The sequence below is a fragment of the Brachyhypopomus gauderio genome, unplaced genomic scaffold (assembly GCF_052324685.1).
Source record: "Brachyhypopomus gauderio isolate BG-103 unplaced genomic scaffold, BGAUD_0.2 sc99, whole genome shotgun sequence".
NCBI lineage: Eukaryota > Metazoa > Chordata > Actinopteri > Gymnotiformes > Hypopomidae > Brachyhypopomus > Brachyhypopomus gauderio.
Window position 1 is genome coordinate 373,781 of NW_027506920.1, and position 19,260 is coordinate 393,040.

The 19,260-nt window shown below is 42.8% G+C and overlaps 1 long non-coding RNA gene across 1 annotated transcript in view; it reads left to right on the forward strand.

The window, feature by feature from the left end:
• Nucleotides 1–15,972: 15,972 nt before the first annotated feature.
• Nucleotides 15,973–19,260, forward strand: part of LOC143497123 (uncharacterized) — a 43,050-nt gene continuing 39,762 nt past the window's right edge. The window contains exons 1-3 of the long non-coding RNA XR_013125686.1: nt 15,973–16,149; nt 16,431–16,496; nt 16,663–16,902. This is a non-coding gene — a long non-coding RNA (uncharacterized LOC143497123). The remainder of the gene's footprint in view (nt 16,150–16,430; nt 16,497–16,662; nt 16,903–19,260) is intronic.

The window sequence follows — 19,260 nt, forward strand, 5'->3', positions numbered from 1 at the left end:
CCCGCATGTCAAGCGTGTGCTTCACATATCTGACCAATCACACGCAGCTTTCAGTTAATAATGTGGTGGGAAAACACTGAAAAAAAAAGTTTCCACTTTTTTTGTGGAAACGGCAGGCAATTGGCCAAGCTGTATTGCGTTCCATTTTGTGATAATTTAATAATTGGTTATAATAAAACTTTTATTTATAAAGCATTGTTATGCAGCATTTTTACTTAACAATGTCAATAATGAAACAAAATGTTATAAAATTAGGTTTAAGCTATTAATTAATTAATAATGTTAAAAATATATATGGGGAGCCGTTTGGGAGCCGAAAAGAGCCGGCTCTCCACAGTAAGAAGAGCCATTAGAGCCGCATCTCAAAATAGAGCCGAAAATCCCATCACTACTGTAGGCTATGCGGCTCTACCAATACTTTGAAGGCTTAGGTAATATGGGCGCTAAAAACAGTTAAGAGTCACCAGTCATACAGATCCAACGAAGGAATTGACTAATTGTTTAAAACCATGTTCCCTGATGCCGCCTTCAAGTCTAATATTTTACTTATTTAAGTTTAATGTGCTGGGATATATAGAAATGGACCATGAAAGTGACGTACAAATGATTTAATTCCATCTTGTTACGGTGTATGAACCCTGCAAACATGACTTGGTTAATTGCAAGCCGCTCGCGCATGGGCGAAACCACCGCGATTACGTCATTTTCGACGCAGCGGCTGACGAGCGGCTCGCGCGCTGTCATACACCTCTCGAAATTTGTAAAAACTTCGCGCGCGCCGCGCTTCAGCGCAATTAACCAAGTCATGTTTGCAGGGTTCATACACCTTAACAAGATGGAATTAAATCATTTGTACGTCACTTTCAAGGTTAAGTATAAACCAGTTATAATAATAATTTACTTGCTGAACAAGCCCAAGGGAAAGCAGGAACCCTGATGGCCAAAGTGATCACAAAATCAAACATCCTTAGAAAGAGTTTCAGAGAAAAAATAGCAGAACTGAAAGGGGTTGAGCGTGAGCTGGAGTGTGGATCAGAAAAACAGGAAAATGGCCTAGTGTGTGTGTGTGTGTGTATGGTATGATGCTGTTGTCAGTGTTTGAATTTTGTTTTGTATAAAGTTTCATTGTGTATACTGTACAGTGAAAAAAAAAGTAATGTTTGTGTCTTGTATTGTCCGTCTTGTGCATTAACATTTGAAGTTTTCAAGCAGCTAGATTAATTAATGTAAATAATCAGTTGGTTTTTGTGCTTTATTTTAACGTGTATGATCTTGCGAGTTGGTCTTAATTTTATTTGGAAAACGGTATTAAAAAGTCTTAAAATGTCTTAATTTTCCCTTGGTCAAACCTGTAGACACCCTGTCTCAAGATTGAGAACTGCAACCAGGACATTAAAAACTGGATGGTGTCTAATTTTCTTCAACTAAATTCCAATAATACTGAGGTGCTGATTCTTGAGCCTAAAGCTGCTAGAAGCAATTGGGCTGATATTCCACTTACCCTAGATGGTTTTTCAGGAATACCTAAATCTACAGCAAAAAGCTTAGGTGTTACTATTAATTACTTTCATTTGACACACATATATGCAATGTCACTAAGGCTGCCTTTTTCCATTTACGTAATATCTCCAAGTTGAGACACTGTCTGATGCTGATGCAGAGAAGCTGGTTCTTGCTTGTCTCATCAAGATTGGACTACTGTCTTTTAATTTGACGCTCTAAACCGTCCATAAAGAAGCTATAACTTGCCCTCGACAGTGTCTTGTTATTGAGTCGCCGATAACAAGGATACTGCCCTTATTCTTCTTCGGTGCCGGCGCTGGTGAGGGTGGTGTCGGACGCAGGGGTGAGGGTGAGGCGCAGGACCTGGAGCTGAGCAACTCGAACGGGTTAGCAGAGGAGAAGTCCGGCTGAGGTAGGGGTGACGACGCCGGCTGCCTTCCGCGTCCTCGCTGGCGCTCCCAGCCTGGAGCACGGGTCAAGATGGCGGTCGCGCTGAGCCGCCGTGACGAGGGAGTGGAGACGGCCGAGTAGGCAGCGTCGCGGGCGGCCTCGAGCCTGGTCTTCTCCTGGGTGAGCTCCGCTTGCTTCTCCAGAAGACGCTGGATCTGCTGACCCAACTTGTCCAGCTCCGAGCCGAGCTTGACGAGAGCCCGTTCCTCAGCGTTAGCCATGAAAAACAGGGGAGACAAAACAGAGGGAGAAAGAAAGAAATGGGGAGAAAACAGAGGGAGAAAGAAAGAAACGAGGAGAAAACAGAAACGAGATAAAATAATTAGAATAATTAGATGTCGGTAAGTGTATTACACTGATTTAGAATCGTAGGGTTTAATGTAAGTGTATTAGGTTATAGCTAAGCTATGCTAATGTGATACGTGAATCCGCGTTTGCGTGCTGCCGTGCGCCGGTGAAACAGGAAGCCATTTAATCAAGTCCAACTTCACAGTAAATTACTGGCAGGCCGCCATCACTCGGGCCGCCCAGTTTTTGCCACATTTTAAGACAACAAGGCACTTTTATTTTGCCTTAGCAACGTAATCACGCATGAAGCCGTAATCACGCGTATTAAAAACTACGTCAAACATGAGGGCAGGTCATTAGCACTGTAACATTACACAAACACGGTAGATAGACTCAGACAATGTACAACTACATAAACTAATACAGGGAGACTTAAACTAACAAAACATGTCATCAAATACATAATCAACAACAGCATGTTATAACACTTACACATAACGTGTATCAATAACGGAGCCGCGGGGGCTCATGGGGGGCACAAGTTTCCAGACTTTAAGCCTTAAATTTTCTCAAAAATCAGCAGATTCAGCAGATTCATCAGCTGAATTCAAAAATCTGTCCCTGACACAGATACGTAATGTGTATGCTGGCAGCGATAAACTAACCAGAGAACATTACGTAAAACGTAATTGAGTAAAGAACAGCGGGAGAAGCGTCTCTACAGTCACCATTCGACTGAGCAGCAATGATAGCACAAGACTTGAATATCGAAAACTTTTAAGTGCACCTTATGGTCCAGAAAATACGGTATTCCTTATATGTATAAATATTTGACCCATATTTACAAAGACAATTTCTAAAATGGCAGTACATTGTCCTATATTTCAACATGCTTTACCTTTCAGCACTGGCCATATATTTAGCATTTTCTTTCTGTAGAAATCAAGGTGCGATTTTGCTGATTGATGAATGGTTTTCACTGTAAATTGAAATGTAGGCTACTGTTGGGAATTTTCTTCTCCGACCCAGACGGGCCCCAACACCGCCCCGATGAACCGACTGGTTTTTGACTGAGTGGTCCAAGCAAAGTCTTGACAACAAAAGTTCTTTTAAAATGATTTATATAGAATATTAATGAATGCAATATAATAGAAGTATTCGTGGTACAAACTCTTCAGTGCACTGGTGCTAGTTGCCTAGGAATCTACCTAACCCAAGTGGATCTCAGCAGTGTCCAAGCGAAAAGCCTGCCGTGCTGGGCGATGTCCTCTCTTTCATACTCTCTGTCCATAAGTTTCGATTTGTTAAGTTTCGATAACTCCCCAATCCTGGCTGCTCTCCATGGAAATTCACCTGCTCCTCTTCTCCCAGCCTGTGTGCCTGGTTATCTAAAAACTGCTTGCTACACATCCTGCACTGAATAGGCCTCTTCTGTTCTCCTCAAGGCCACTGAGGCCTCCTTACTCCTGCTTTCCCACAGTCTTCCTGAAAAACACTAAATTGACACATCAAGTTATTAGCCTTTAATTTTCTTTTTTCCAACATTCCCCCTTTTAGACCAAAACATTGGTCTAACTCTAATCTAATACTAAAATCTATCTAGCCCAGTGCACTTATTAAAAGAAAGACAATCATAAAAATCCCTAAATGTGTATACATTCATAGTGTGACTATGTCAGTTAGTACAACGTCTATGTGTTCTTTTATGTGATTTGTGGGTTCTGGATCACTCCCCAGTCGTGGGCCGAGACCTTTCAGACTATTTGGAGATGCCCCCCTTCATCTCCCACGGTCTCGTGACTTGACGTTGTCCCCGAGACCCAGGTCCCGCCTGGTGGGAGATCACCTCGACCCGTTCTATTAATGTGCCCATGTGTCATGCATATTACTTTTAAACTAGTGAATCAGCTTTCATGTGCTGTTGGTTGTGCTCTAATGTGCGGTGCGTCTTCATTCTTCATCAGTCGCAGTCGCTGCCAATACCTACAAAGCAAGCATAATTAATCAAAAACAATAAGTTTTTCACACAGAATCGTCTTCTTCAGATGATATGTCATCATCATCCTCCACCATCAGTGGCATGGTGTATGGTGGTGGGTTCTTTGCATCCCCCTTCTCAATCGCGGCTGTGATCAACCTTTGGGTGAGAGATCTGATACATGGTATACAACAACATCCACAAATAACAACAATTGCAATGAACACTGCTACTGACATAAACAAGGACATAATCAGTGCCTTCCATTTCCCAAACACCTTCGTGAACCACTCCTCCATGGGGTTACTGATACCTGAGGCCTCCTGCATCTCCTTAGATAAAGCCTTCAGTCCGTCCAGAGCTCTGGTCACCGACCCGTCCGGTGCGGTGTTATTGGGAATGAAGGTACAACAGTTGTCGCCAAACATGAAACATACACCCCCTTTTTCCGCCAGGAGCATATCTAGAGCCATTCTGTTTTGTACGGCCATCAGTGAGGTAGCTCTCAGTTGTTCGCTCAGCCCCTCTATTGCGTCTCTCGTTAGGTTGGTTAATCTCAGCACATTGTAATGGACAAAGTTGATCCCATCTACATTCTTGTTCGGTGTTACTGGAAACAAGGCTGATATAATTGGAATGTTCTCAAAGCCCGTAGCTATTTGATCAACTAGCTTGTATTCATTGGGGACCCCCCGAGGCACTCCTATGGAGTCAATGTATGTTGGTGACCCTATGGACAAATCAAAGGCATCACGCTTCTTTCTCCCTTGGGCTGTAGCAGGCTGCGGTGTGATTTCCCTCAGCCCTATCATTGTTATTGGTGTGATTAGTCTAACCATAGCACAGATTCCTTTAGCTTTTCCTGGTATTAATGCCAGCAGAGTGTGTCCTCCGCAGTACCACCAGATCCCTGCCCGGGCTACTCTCCCTATCCCCGGGACCTTCGTTGTGGCGTTACACCAATCTGGTTCTATTTCTCCCACACTCATGATTGCGTCTTTCTCTGTCAAGTTAAAACATTGGTATTGCCCTGTAAGTTTCACTGGCACGAAAGGAGCGTTACCTCCTTCCAAATTTTTGACATACGGAAAAATACTGTCCAGGTTGGAACAATTTGAGGTCGTAATACTTTTCACCTTAGTTAAATTCAACATACACTGATATCCTACTGGATCTGTTTCAGGATTCAGTGGGGCTGGTGAGGTCATTAACGCGGGTCGGGCCGCCGCACAGGCCACACAACCTTCTAACCCATTTTCTCTACTGTTTTGTTCTAGCCATGACAACCACAAATTCGAGCCGCTGTAACCGGTTGCTAATTCTATTAACTGCTGGGACGATAATTTAGTGAAATCTGTGGTTAGAGTGAACTTGTCTGCTGAATCCTCCATCTTCTCTATTTCTGCCTCAGGTTTTGCTGGGCTGAGTGGCTTGGGTTTGGCTAAATAGCTGAGTTTAATTATTCCCCATATGTCACGTCCTGATTGTTCCACCCCCAGGGTGAAGTACAACGGTCTGTTATTACCCCATATCTGCCCATTCCATTTGACAGAAAAAGTTACTGGATTTTGGGACACGTGATAGTCTCGCTGAAACGACACATCGACCCACCATTTGCTCAAAGAGGTCGTGGACGGGTTACCTTTCTTATCTCCTAATGTCGGTTTCCATCTCCCCGAGTACTTTATCACTGACCCCCAACCAGGACACCAGTCTGCACTATAGAAACTCCCCCTTCCATGACAGCCCGCATTAACTTGATTGGTCCAACATATGTACAAATCACATCCTCTGTATGAGGCATTGGCTCCCCCGCAGTCCACTACCTCACATAAGTCAAAAGTCCAGCTCGAGGCTGTACCATCTCTATAACTCAACTCCACACCTCCGTATGTCCGTACACACCGGTCCTTGGACTGTCCTACTGGCCTGGTTCCAGCTCCTCTTGGTTTTCTTACTTTAAAGTCTATTTTCTCTGGTTTGGTCGCGTTTACTAGCGGGTTAGGGCTGTGGATCTCATCGGGCCTCACCTCTTTGCAGACAGTGTGATTGTCGTCCCACTGACACAAAGTTACGTTCACGTTATTGGGTTGTTTCTGATTTCCTACACTAAATATTACCACCGCTCCTATTATCACCGCGGCTAGAAATGTTCCCCCCCATAGCCAAGTCCATGTTCTCAAAGTTAATCTCCCTACTCTAACATATTGTTGGTACTGAGCCTCATCTGGACGTCCGACACGTCCCGACAACATGTCTCTTATTTCCCACAGTTCCATCCTAGGATGGAAGATGGTGCACCACCACCTTGGTACCGGTTGGTTTAAGTAAAGTTTTAATGATTGGTTTCACAGTCCTCCAGTCTAATCCGTCTAGTTCACAACCCAGCTTCGGTATGGCTAGAGCGTTGATGTTCAATGATATTAACAATGTGGCCAGGTGTTGTATGCTTGAAATCAGATCTCCTAATTCTGGCTTCTCCCTGTAGTATCTTTTGGTCACTAAATGGAATATAATGTGTGTCTGTGTGGTTTGTGTGGCACACTTGCCTATGGGCACCTTGGCTATACCTGTAGTGCCAAATGCTTGTCTGATCTGCAGAGCCACTCCAGCTCCCAGGTTCAGGTCCGCGCTCACACAGTGTGCTATAGCCTCACAGTCAGTCTCCAACAGGTCTCCTTCACCTTCCTCCCACCAGTCCTCGGCTGTGATGTATTCTCTGTAAAAAGCTACACTGGGGTCGGTACTTACCACCAGCTCCTTCCCTGGGGCTTCTCCTGTCTCCTCCAGGTGTATCTTGATCTCTCCGGTGGTTCTTGTTGGTTCTTTTGCTGCAACACAGTGTGAAATGTGGTACCAAGTCTTACCTTTGTCTTTCCTCACTTTCACTGAGTGCTCGTTGGCACCTTCGACCTCCCACGGGCCTGTCCACCGTGGCTCGTTCCACTTCCTCTTGTGCACCTTGATCCTTACCCAATCCCCTGGCTTCACCTTCACCTTGGGTGATTCCAGGTCTTCTTCTCCTTTTTCCTGTTGAACAGACTTATTGATTTCACAAAGCAATTTGGTTAATTCTCTCATGTACTCTGACATCTCCTGTTCCTGGATTTCTAAAGCTGGTCCCTCAATCCTTGGTCGAGGGCACCCTGGCATGGGTCGTCCTGTCATGAGCTGGTGTGGTGAGAGATTGTATTCTCCCGTGGGGGTTGCTCTCATGGACATCAACACTAGTGGCAGCGCCTGAACCCAGTCCATGTCTCCTGCTGCGCACACCTTGGCCAGTTTAGTCTTAATGGTCTGGTTGGCTCTTTCCACCAACCCCTGTGACTGCGGGTGGTAAGACAGTGCCAAACTTGTGGGTTAGGCCCAGCTTTTGTTCTACTTCTGCCAAGTGTTTGTTATCAAAGTGGGACCCATTGTCACTTCTAATCACTTTTGGTAGGCCGTACCTGGGAATCAACTCATTTTGCAACCATTTTATGACTGATTTTGAATCTTCCTTTTTGGTGGGTATAGCTTCTACCCACTTGGTGAATCTGTCTACCATGACCAGCAGGTACCTGTACCCCCTTACCCTGTTGTCTGGCCCCATGTCTGTGTAATCGATCACAATCTCCTCAAATGGACCTGCGGGCACTGGGTATCCTCCAATTCTCACCCGGTATGGTTTCTTCACATTGTATGACTGACAGATATCGCATTCGCTCACGTATTGCTTCACGTGGTCTCTGAGGTATGGATGCCACCATAAACATTCTAATTTGGTCACCATGGCCGACACTCCGGAGTGAGTTGGCCCATGTGCTTCGCATAGTATCAATTTCATCTTCTCTAAGGGCAAAACTACTCTCCCTTCTGGACTCCTCCAGAGTCCTTTAGTGACTGTGGCTCCCCGGTCTATCCACAATTGCTTCTCATAGACCGTGGCTTGTTCTTGGATCTGTGCCAGGTGGCTCTCCGTCAACTCAGGCATGTTATGAGTTTCCAGCAACAACAAGCTCTGTGGGTTGTACCCTCCAGCAGCTTTGGCTGCTCTGTCAGCAGCTTCATTACCTCTAGAAACAAAACTGTCATTACCCTGATGTCCTCTTACCTTTATCACTGCCACTTCTTTGGGTAACATGATAGCTTCACTCAACTCATGTACTGCTCTCAAATGTTTGATTGGCTGTCCTGTGGCGTTAGTATACCCATTATCCATCCACCTGACTAGTTCATGGTGGATGACCCCGTGCACGTATGCTGAATCTGTGTAAATGTTCACAATCTGACCTGACGCGTGTTCCAGTGCTCTAGTGAGTGCGACCATTTCTGCCAGCTGAGCTGAAGCTGGTTGTGGAACCACTCCTGATTCCACCTCCTCCCACTCTTCCCCACATGCTTGTACCACAGCGTAAGAGGCCTTCAGTTCGTTACCTTGTCTCCAACAACTCCCATCTGAACAGAGTTCCCATGCTCCTGGTTTAGTAATTCTGACCTTGTGCAGTTCTGGTCTGAGCTGAATGTATCTTTCTGTGGCGTCAGCGCAGTCATGTGGTGTCGCATCTTCGGCTACTTCAATGTTATCAGTCAGATTCACAAGTTTTGACGCAGTGTTGTACGTGATGTGTGGCTGTGTGAGTATGGCTTTTATCTTGTTCTGTCGTGCTCTTGACAAAGAAAAGGCTTGTGAGTTTATGAACGCCATTACTCCGTGATTGGTGCTGACTATTAGTGGGTGACACATTACCAAGTGTGCTGTCTTCTCTATCGCTGTGGTGAGTCCTGCCATGTATGTTGTGCATGGTCCTGTTCCTATCACTGGTTGATCTAATTTGGAACTGTGAAAAAATAAAATGTTCCTTCCTTCACTCTCCCCCTTCTGAAAGAGACAAGCATGAACATGGTTGTCTCTTACAGAAACGTTTAAATGAAAAGGTTGTGTGTAGTCTGGTGCTGCTAATTCAGTAGCGCTAGCAAGTGCTTGTTTCAGAGTTATAAAATCCCTCTCTGCCTCAACCGTCCAGTCAAGCTCCACCTTCCCGTTACTCAGACCTTTTGACACTGCGAGTTTTCTGAGGCTGTGAGCTAAATCACTGTAGTTAGGTATGTAGTTGCGGCAGTAGCCTGTCAGGCCTAAAAATGACATCATTTGGGACACTGTAGTGGGCTTTGGATATGACAGTATTGACTGTCTCTGATTTGGAGTCAGGGTGTGACCTTTGTGTGAGATGTTTCTCCCCAGAAAGGTGACCATCGGCCTGGCCACCTGGAGTTTTGACTTGTTCACTTTGTAACCTAATTCAGCTAACAAGGTTAGAATGGTTATGGTGTCTCTAAGGCACTTATCGGGTGAAGTACTAGCTATTAACAAATCGTCCACGAACTGTATTAGTACGGTGTTAGAGTCAATCAAATCATTGTCAGTTAATCTAGACAGATCTTTCAACAGACATTGATTAAAGATGCCTGGTGAGTCTTTGTAGCCTTGAGGTAGCCTGTTGTATGTGTACTGTTGACCTTTAAAGGTAAACGCAAAAATGTCTTTCACATTCTCATCAATTGGTATAGAAAAGAAAGCATTAGCTAAATCTATGCATGAAAAGCTGCAGTGTTCAGTCGTTAGGTTCTGCAAAGATCGATAGGGGTCAGGTACTGGTATGTTCTCAGTTACAGTGACATCATTAATGCGCCTCAAATCATGCACCATACGATACTCATCTTTTCCAGGTTTTTTAACAGGTAGTATGGGCGTGTTCCACGGTGACGTCGTGGGTTTCAGAACTCCAACTTTGATCAAATCTGCAATGGTGTCTGTAATACCTGCCATGGCTTCTGGCTTGATTCGGTACTGTGGCTGATGAACGACTGTTTCTCCTGGCTTTAACCTAATAGGAGCCATGTGGTGTGATGCACATCCTACATCTACCTTTGTCGTGGTCCACAAGTTGGCTGGGACCGTCTCTAGTTGTTCTTTGGCCTGGGGGTGATCCAACAGTGCTCTGCCGTGTGTGGCTGTCAGGGGCTGGTTACAGAAGTACGCCAAGTCACTGGTGTCACATGCGACTCTCCAGTACTTACCATCCGACGTACCCTCTACCCCTGGCAGACAGGTTGGGCGAAACTGTTCCTTCATGGCAGTGGCCAGCATGGGGCCCAGCTCACGAGGTTCGTGTCCAGCCGAGACCAACAGCGAGACATGTGGTAGTGAATCCTGCTGGTCCGGGTTTCTCCAGTACGTCATCTGTTCTCCTGTTAACACAACTAGTGCAGCCACACCTTCAGGTCCAAAAATCATTGATTCACAATTTATATTTTGTAATTGACCTTCAATGTTATTCCACAGCTGTCCGTAAACCCCATCCTCCCCTCTGATGTAATTAAAAGTGCAGTGTGTGCTGTCTATTGGTGGGGTCATACTCTGAAGTGACAGGAACCATGGTTTCCATAAATTAAACGTGTAAAGCAAATTTTTAGCAGTTGCTTGTTCCTCAGGATGTTGTAATGTGGCCCAGTAAATGTGAGCTGGGCCGTCCGCTGCTTGTTGATTAAGTATTCTGAGGCGCTCATCGTGGTTGGTGACAGAGACAGCTAATTTACCTTCACTCGGTGTGCATTCAATAATAGCTGAAAATTGACACAACAAATCTCTACCTAACAAATTAATTGGGCACTGTTAGACAAGAAATACTGAACGCCCTTTTTAGGATTGGGTAATTTATCTATCATAGTGTGCAAATCTCTGTGTGTCCACGGAGCGTATGTGTGTGCGTAACTGCTCCCTGGTACTGCCATTATCGGATAATGACCACCAGGGGTCGACGTGTTCTTGGCTTTTGATCGCGTGACCACACCGTGTCTGTCATAGTAGGCGGGCACTCTCACCCATTCCTCGGATTCAGACAGGTTAATACATTCATCTCCCACCTCGCTCTCCTCTGAAGAGGGAGTTTTCACTCGTCTGTTCGCCCCACCCTCGTCATTCTCCGCTTCCCATTCTAAATTTTCACCAGTCACAATCAATGTATCTCTACAGTCAGGTGCGCCTCTATTTCTCCTTTTATCATCCGCAGCGCATTTCTTTTGCTGTCTCGCACGCTCTTTTTCCAACTTAGCCTCTTCCTGCCTGATGGCTTTCTCCACGTCACAGACCACTCTCTCTGCTCTGTTCAACGTCTGTTCGAACCGGGTGGGGGCACTCAGACTCAAACTCTCATCCATTCGCTGTTCAATTCTTTGCAATGCATTATTTATCTCTGTTTCTCCAGCTTTCTCGCGATCACGGTCTTCGAGCCTCGCTAGTCTACTCTCTATTTTATCCATAGCCACATCACTGACAACCTCCATTACCACTTGTCTCCCCTCATCACATTCACGCTCTCTCACTGATTTTGGACGTGCAGAAGCCCCGTCCACATCAACGTCACTCATTTCACTCACAGACACAGGCGCCATCAGCGCTGCACGCGGACATTGAGGAGCACTGGGTTCACACGCTTTTTCTGCATAGGGAGGGGGCACAGGGAGTTCTGTCTTTTTGGTTTCAACTCGTTCTTTATCATTAATCTTCTGACAAATTTTCCGAAATGTTCTCACATACGACAAATAAGTTTCAGCTTCTTCCAGCTGGATTTTACGCTTTTGCTTAGTTAGGGCTCCGCTAGCCTCTAATCTTTTTTTCTCTTTATTAACCTGTGTGACCCAATGCTTCTCGATGTGCTCCCAATCAACCTGATACACACCACGGTCGTCCGGGTCTGGCCACAACCCTTCGGATCGCATCTTTTCAAAACATTTTTTCACATACATCACTGTGTCAGACCTCATTCTCGGCACAGCACGTTTCTCCATAGTATCAACCAAATAATCCTCCAAACCCTTAATATTATCCATGATATAACTCCGGTTTTTAAACTACTTCCAAATTACTTTTGCTTCGATTCAGTAAATTTTAAAACTTTTTCGTTGTACTCACTAGCACTTTAATACCCCCAAATTAATTCAGTAAACTTTATCACTTTATCGTCGTGTTCGCAAGCGCTTTAATTCGCCAGCGCGCACCCCAAGGGCAGACAGACACAAGTTAAGATCTCCACACTCCAAACAACTCCAGCTCAACACAGCTCACGCGAGTTTCACTTCCAGCACTTAAATCGTACGTTTACGGAGCGTCATAAACCAAATTATAATTTCATGCATGAAGATATATGATAATTTTTGTTTTACACTTTAACCTCTTATGAAATGTTTCTCTTGTGCTTGTGTACACAATGATGAACGTCTTTCTTGGGGGCTCATGCAATTTACTCAGGGGTTCAAATGTCCTCGCATAAGAGGCTCATGGATTTATGGGCGTGGGTTTGTAAGTCCCCCAATGAAAGGCTCTCAAGTTTTATTATAGCACGTATGCTCAAACAATTTATACAGGTCTTTATTCAACATAAAACCACACGGTACATGAAAACCAACCCAACACTGCAAATTTGCAAACACGCATACACAGATACAGCTGTAGTTTCACCAATCACGCACGCAATTTCAACAAAACACACGGGGGCCCCCCAAAACCGGCTGAGCGCGTCCTCCGGAATTTCTTTGAATATATATTATTCTTGGAATCCCAGGCTACCTACTCATTCTACTCATTCATTTAACCGTGACCGAGCGCGTCCTCCACCGTTCTCTTTTTTTTTTTTTTTTTAGAACAATAGTTCCCCTTTTTTTTTTGAACGTGGGCTACCTACTCGTCACCTGAGCGCGTCCTCCACCGTTCTTTTTTAGAACCAAAGTTCTTTTTAAGAACGTGGGCTACCTGCTCTTTCTCTGGGCACGTCCTCCACCGTTCTCTTTTAGAACCAAGGTTCTTTTTAGAACGTGGGCTGCCTACTCTTCAACCGTTTACTGCAGTTTACAGGGCGTCCTCCTCCCGACTTTATGAGTCGTAGGGCAATCCTCCTGTCTATATATCGAGTTTGTAACACGTATACAATTTCAATACTAAATTTACAGAGAGTATTTCGCCTCGACCATTTAGTGACTGAACTTTAATTTAGCCTATGACGTAGTAACATCAGCCAATAGGAGAGAATGGCTCCTTACCTTTTTTCAGACCGCGCGGTTTAGTTCAGTCACCTCACGGACGGATTGACCTCCTCTCTTGTCCTAATTGCAGAATTCGACTCCAGCCAAAAACCATCCTCTGCTACCAATTTGTTGGGAATTTTCTTCTCCGACCCAGACGGGCCCCAACACCGCCCCGATGAACCGACTGGTTTTTGACTGAGTGGTCCAAGCAAAGTCTTGACAACAAAAGTTCTTTTAAAATGATTTATATAGAATATTAATGAATGCAATATAATAGAAGTATTCGTGGTACAAACTCTTCAGTGCACTGGTGCTAGTTGCCTAGGAATCTACCTAACCCAAGTGGATCTCAGCAGTGTCCAAGCGAAAAGCCTGCCGTGCTGGGCGATGTCCTCTTTCATACTCTCTGTCCATAAGTTTCGATTTGTTAAGTTTCGATAACTCCCCAATCCTGGCTGCTCTCCATGGAAATTCACCTGCTCCTCTTCTCCCAGCCTGTGTGCCTGGTTATCTAAAAACTGCTTGCTACACATCCTGCACTGAATAGGCCTCTTCTGTTCTCCTCAAGGCCACTGAGGCCTCCTTACTCCTGCTTTCCCACAGTCTTCCTGAAAAACACTAAATTGACACATCAAGTTATTAGCCTTTAATTTTCTTTTTTCCAACACTACTCATCAGCAAAATCTGTAATTTAGACTGAATATTTTTTTTAGGGTAATTCCTTGTTTACTACATTACGGAATTTTCCAATATATTTTACCTGAAATATTAAAATTAACATTATGTGTGCGTTCTACATATTAGCAAGTAAATGTAAAAATTAATTTTATATACTGTTTATTTTTTTAAGTAAACTATTGCATCTGTTACAGTAATATACTGTTTTCTACATTATGATCTTTTACTGTTGCTATTTTATAGTTTATTACTGTAAATTCAACAAACATTTTTTACAGTGTAATTTTATGGAAAATAACTAAATATTTAAATGTATTTTAACATTTTTTCCAATTGTATACAAAACTTTGTAAAATTACAGACATTATTTGTAATTTGACAAAATGTCTTTTATTTTAAGTATTATGACTATAATTACAAGTTACATGCTTTTCTCTTTTTTTACAGAAAAAATACAGTATTATTTATATGGTATTTTTCTGCTTTCTTAAATTATATACAGATTAATGTAAAATTACAGCAATTATCTGCAATTAAACATTCGGTTGATTATATAAAGGTTTATGTCTGTAAGAACAAAAAAGTTTTTTTCTCTGTTATTTTAATCAAAATCTTATTAACTTGTATTATCTAATGTCTTTTGGCACTGCTGGTTTAAACATGATTTTCAATGTCAGAAATTAATGTGGTTTTCATAGTATTAGTTTACAGGTAGCAATACTCGTTCGTATTTTGATTGTTAGGCGTCCTCGTAATTCAGAGGATCCGTTGATGTTCAGGAGAAAAATGTACACAGGACAAAATATATAGGGTCCGGACATATTAATTTGCCACAGAACGTGATGGTAATTGATTTGACGAAAAAGAAAATAATTTCTGCAATTGAAAATGCTCATTTTTATGATGACTACAGAATGAGTCGTGACTTCCCAATGTCAGTTCAGACATTAAATTTTTACATTGGCATATCTAAAGTATGTAACTGTAGTAATGGTGATTTCTGTTGATTGTTCCATCTCTATTGATGTCAGTGCTCATTTTAGTTCTTGTGCAGTCAATGGCAATAGAAAATGGAAGTTTGTTTGGGTGCTGGAGTTTTAAAAGACATTTCTAAACACTGGGTCTATACCTGAACATAACCAAGGAAATAACCGGTAACACACTGAGAGACAGATGAACTGATATACTGGGAACAACCAATTAAATATAAACGTTATCTCTAGGCTAGGGGCATAAACGTGATGTGAGCTCAGCTTTTAACCATAATTGGTTAATCTGACTGTCATTCAGGAAACTGGCCAATGACAACTGTTCGCACCTCTCAGGTCATGCTTGAAAATTTCAGTGAGCGTGCTGACGGTGGACATTAGGTTGGTCAGCCTACGAGCTGTGGTGGCTAGCTAGCTACCTGGATTATTTTACATCTGCCTGCCAAATTATTATTTTGAGCGGATTATCGTTGGATGATTCCACACAATAAGATGGAAACGGGGCACAGAGGAAGAAAATTTAAGTGAAGCATTATTGGTGAAATCAGGTAAGAAAACGTCCTTAATTTATGTAAGCCAACGTTAGCTAGTTAACTAGCTAGTTAGCCCAGTCTAAAAATACATTTCACTTGAATGTTTCATTTGATAAAGACGTAAACAATAAAATATTAATATCTAATATTTTCCGATGCATTAAATTACTTTTTTGGTCTAATTCGGTCACTGTTCAATACATAATGGGTTAAATAATGCTTTATCAAATCTTTGTTATAAGGTTCATTGAAATTTAGCTAACAACTAAATATAGCAACATAGCTAGTTACTCAAATTCGGTCTCGGTCTCATTTTGAATTGGTTTTAATGTGAGGTGAACCTTGAAATAGTTGAGCATTTTCTGAAGTAACGTTTAGTCTAATTTGCTAGGAATGTCACCGACTATTCTATCGCTAATGATTAAATGATGTACAAATCAATGTGCTTAACAGTTCAGCTTTCTCCATATGCCATTGATGTCGCATTTTGTAGTTGACGTCATTTCTACATTTTTAGCACTCTGGATCTGGATTGTGGTTGACAGACATTAATTGGTTTTTTTTTTTAATTCGCCTCTATCACGATCTGCAGTGGCTGAATATTGTACCATCAGCCAATGGGCAGCGTTGAGGGGTGGAGTCTATAGGCCTCCCAGCAGGCCCCGCGGTGAGTTCCCCATTTCCCTGGATGTGTGTTGTATGTGTGTTAGTGTTCCCCTTTCCTTTTCCCCTTAGAATCAGTGTATTTGGCACTTGTTTATGCTTTTAGTGTGTTGCTTATGAAATAACATTTCACCAACGTTGGTGTCATGGCTCATTTTGGTCCTTCTGACTCGATGCCGTTACAATATGTAATGAATATGAATAGACTTAAAGCTGCAATATTTTTTGTCAAAACCTTTCCAGATTAATGGAGAAAATCCTATGCAATTAAAATTCATATTGCAGGTGGACCACTTCTCAGTTAAGCTAATGCAGATCTGCACTGAAGAAAGAAAGGGTGAAGGAGACCAGGTATGGTTTGTGTAAAAAATTAAAACACCATTATTGGGATCATTGTGAAGATTTTGTCCATTGCATTTTAACCCTTAGGGAATCAATATGCTTTCTTATATGTTAAATATGTAAAGCAAAAAAATAATATGCACCAAGTTTGGCCTACATTTTGTTTAATGTACAGAGCTAGAGCGCAACACAGCCCAGAGCAGGAGCGTCACAGCCCAGAGCAGGAGCGCCACAGCCCAGAGCAGGAGCGCCACAGCCCAGAGCAGGAGCGCCACAGCCCAGAGCAGGAGCGTCACAACCCAGAGCAGTAGCGCCACAGCCCAGAGCAGTAGCATCACAGCCCAGAGCAGGAGCGCCACAGCCCAGAGCAGGAGCGCCAGCTCACAGTACAAATCAATCTGGCCATTATGTTGAGGTGAGTGACTCTCCCTGCTGCACCACTACACTGGATCTTGGGGATCTCCCACCTCCTGAATCCCTCTTCACTGTTTATATGTGTTTTCCAAGTTTAAGTGCTGTCATTGTCAAGTGCTTAATCATAATAAATCAGGGAAAAGTTGTAAAATAACGATATTTCTCTGCAAAAATATTTCAGAGAAATATGCTATATTAAAAAAATATATATATTTAAAAAAATAAACATTTTAATAAAGTGATGTCACTTTATTAAAAGTGCTAAATCATAATAATCCAGGTAAAATCTGTAAAATAACGGTATTTCTCTGCAGAATGTTTAATGAATTTTTCTGTAAATTTATTGTCTTTTGCTGCTGCCGGTCGTTTACCGTTTTTTTTAGGATTTTCTTTTACAGTGTATTGTGCTACTCAGTTGTGACAATGACTTGACTGGAAAGCAATGTCTCAGTGAGCCCTCTTGACTGTGGTCATCTCCGAACCCCTCTCTTTAGTTATGCTGCTCTGGCCTTTCCTTCTAGGAGTGGGACCAGGTGTAACACTCACTCAGACATCGGCCACCGTGTTGCTTGAGCAATGCGTTCGAAAGTGGTAAAGAAATGACCACGATGTCTGCCCACAATGTAAGACTTACATAGAGAACATCATGGGCAGAAGCACTAATAGAGATAAATAACCTTGATCAGAGGCAAGAAGGAGATAATTTGTTACTTTAACTAGGGCTGTTTCAGAACTGTGGTGGGGCCTAAATCTAGATTGGAACTTACTTTTCAAATACGTGATTCCTGTGCAGATATACACTACCATTCAAAAGTTTGGGGTCACTTAGAAATGTACTTATTTTTGAAAGAAAAGCAGTTTTTTTTTTCAATTTAGCTAACAATAAATGCATCAAAAATACACTCTATAAATTATTAATGTGGTAAATGACTATTCTAGCTGTAAACATCTGGTTTTTAATGCAATATCTACATAGATGTATGGAGACCCATCTCCGACAACCATCACTCCAGTGTTCTAATGGTACATTGTGTTTGCTAACTGTGTAAGGAGGCTATTGGATATTTAGAAAACCCTTGAAAACCCTTGTGCAAGTAGGTTAGCACAGCTGAAAACAGTTTTGCTGATTAGAGAAGCTATAAAACTGACCTTCCTTTAAGCTAGTTGAGAATCTGGAGCATTACAATTGTTGGTTCGATTAAACTCACAAAATGGCCAGAAAAAGACAACTTTCAATTGAAACTCGACAGTCTATTCTTGTTCTGAGAAATGAAGGCTATTCCATGCGAGTCATTGCCAAGAAACTGAAGATTTCCTACAATGGTGTGTACTACTCCCTTCAGAAAAGAGCACAGACAGGTTCTAACCAGAGTAGAAGGAGAAGTGGAAGGCCCCGCTGCACAACTGAGCAAGAAGACAAGTACATTAAGAATCTCAAGTTTGAGAAATCGACGCCTCACAGGTCCTCAACTAGCAGCTTCATGAAATAGTACCCGCAAAACGCCAGTGTCAACATCTACAGTGAAGAGGCAACTCTGGGATGCTGGCCTTTAGGGCAGAGTGGCAAAGAATAAGCTATATCTGGCTAATAAAAGAAAAAGATTAATATGGGCAAAAGAACACAGACATTGGACAGAGGAAGATCGGAAAAAAGTGTTATGGACAGACGAATCAAAGTTTGAGGTGTTTGGATCACACAGACGAACATTTGTGAGATGCAGAACAACTGAAAAGATGCTGGAGGAGTGCCTGACACCATCTGTCAAACATGGTGGAGGTAATGTGATGGTCTAGGGTTGCTTTGGTGCTGGTAAAGTGGGAGATTTGTACAAGGTAAAAGGGATTTTGAATAAGGAAGGCTATCACTCCATTTTGCAACACCATGCCATACCCTGTGGACAGCGCTTGATTGGAGCCAATTTCATCCTGCAACAGGACAATGACCCAAAGCACACCTCCAAATTATGCACAAACTATTTAGAGAAGAAGCAGGCAGCTGGTGTTTTATCGGTAATGGAGTGGCCAGCGCAGTCACCAGATCTCAACCCCATTGAGCTGTTGTGGGAGCAGCTTGACCGTATGGTACGAAAAAAGTGCCCATCAACCCAATCAAACTTGTGGGAGCAGCTTCTGGAAGCATGGGGTGAAATTTCTCCAGATTACCTCAGCAAATTAGCAGCTAGAATGCCAAAGGTCTGCAATGCTGTAATTGCTGCTAAGGGAGCATTCTTTGACTAAAGCAAAGTTTAAAGTAGAAAATTATTTCAAATAAAAAAATATATATTATTTCTACCTTGTCAGTGTCTGGACTATATTTCTATTCATTTTGCAACTCATTTGATAAATAAAAGTACGAGAT